The sequence below is a fragment of the Sceloporus undulatus genome, chromosome 2 (genome assembly GCF_019175285.1).
Source record: "Sceloporus undulatus isolate JIND9_A2432 ecotype Alabama chromosome 2, SceUnd_v1.1, whole genome shotgun sequence".
NCBI classification, from domain to species: domain Eukaryota; kingdom Metazoa; phylum Chordata; class Lepidosauria; order Squamata; family Phrynosomatidae; genus Sceloporus; species Sceloporus undulatus.
The window spans coordinates 274067914-274069538 of NC_056523.1; the positions used below are offsets into that span (position 1 = coordinate 274067914).

The 1625-nt window shown below is 38.0% G+C and overlaps 1 protein-coding gene across 5 annotated transcripts in view; it reads right to left on the reverse strand.

Annotated features, from left to right (window-relative positions):
• Positions 1-1033, reverse strand: part of PAM (peptidylglycine alpha-amidating monooxygenase) — a 166169-nt gene extending 165136 nt beyond the window's left edge. For 2 of the 5 annotated variants that reach the window (XM_042455217.1, XM_042455215.1), the window contains exon 1: positions 942-1032. The gene's annotated coding sequence lies outside the window, so the exon portion shown is untranslated. Of the gene's footprint in view, positions 1-941 lie in introns of all 5 variants that reach the window. The other 3 variants (XM_042455216.1, XM_042455218.1, XM_042455219.1) reach the window with 3 other exon arrangements.
• Positions 1034-1625: the final 592 nt, after the last annotated feature.

The window sequence follows — 1625 nt, forward strand, 5'->3', positions numbered from 1 at the left end:
AATTTATCATCATCATCATCATCATCATCATCATCATCATCATCATCATCATCATCATCATCATCTCTGGGGCATCAGGCTGGGGAATCCAACTGTAGCCCAACTGATATCTTCTGATTACTAATCATTATTTTAGAATAAATTGCTTTAAAAAACAGCTGCTCACTAAATGAAAAGTATTTCAGCTCTTGCCAATGCTTATGACATATGACAACAACTTATCAAACTGGAAAATAAGTTCACAAAAATTACAAAGCAATGAAATTGCAGAAATTTCACTCACTACAGAGAACTTTGAAGTGACTGTTTACAACTTTGGCAGCCTTGTCAGTAAATCATTATTATATGTTTGATGTCATTCCAAAGTTCTTGAAGTACGTCAAAGAATTTTCAGTAAGCCTTCTAACTGTCGCTGAAAACAGGCCAATTGAAGAGGATAGAAACAGAGCAGAGTACTGAGTCATTGACTTGAAACTCATTCTCTTAGCTGTGTGTTGCACCAGTCCTCTTCTGCCCCACAAGGAGCTCTACACATCTTTAAACAGCAGAGTTCAATGCAGACATTAAAATAACTTGCTTTTATTTAAAACTGAAGCTACACTACATTAAAAGGAACTTTCTTTATTTTCATATGTACTGAAACCTTTGATTAGCAATTATGATACTCAAGACGACACCTACTGTCTTAAAATGAAAACTGTTCACATGAAGGCTCTTCCTGCATTTTCACCAAAATAATGAGCCACAGTGGATTTCAAGACCTGCTTTCCAGCATATCACCCAGCATCTGACAAAGTTGCCTTATACTTACATTACTGCTTATTTAATCAGAGCTGAAGGTGGTATTTACTCACATAAGGCTTCTGAAGGAAGGGAAGAGCAATTTCATTCATATGCAACACTCTTCCTTTAACATTGTTTGATATGAATAAAGCACTTACCTTGCCCACCTACATGTCTCACCCAGCGCTAGGTAGAAGAGCTTTTGAAAAAGGGCTTATGATTTTTCAGGAAGAGTGAATCATCTTCACGTAGATGCTGTGAATAACCTCCGTTATGCATACTGACATCATCAGTAAAGGCTTGGAGGCAAGGGATGCCATGGTAACCAAGCAATGTGCTGAGGGACAGAAGCCTTTAATTGCTTTAACAACTTCCCGGGGCTCTGGCTACTGGGTTTCGATTTGCTAAGTAGGAAATGAAGGTTGTCAGAAATGCAGCAAGTGCAACACCAATCCGAGAGAGTTCAATGAATCCTGAATCTATTAATACAGATGTGACTTTTAACAACAAGTGCCATCGCCTGAATCCATCGGTGATACCCTCCCGACATCTTCAAGGACCACATAACTTACAGGGCAAGGAATTATACTATTACTTAGAAATGTTATAAGGATTCCTAAGGTTCTTCACTGGGCCTATCTGTATTGCTGCAGAAAGGCAATTTCATTTGTTTTTGCTCTCTAAGAGGAAGACATTTTAGCAAGCTGGACATTAATAGATCCTTGAAAAGAAAGAAAAGGCAACTGATGTAAAGGCCACATGTATTTAAGTAAGCAATAAAATGCTTCTATGGTGTTGACATTTATCTTTCCATACACCTGTTGCCTTGAATGCTTGACAAT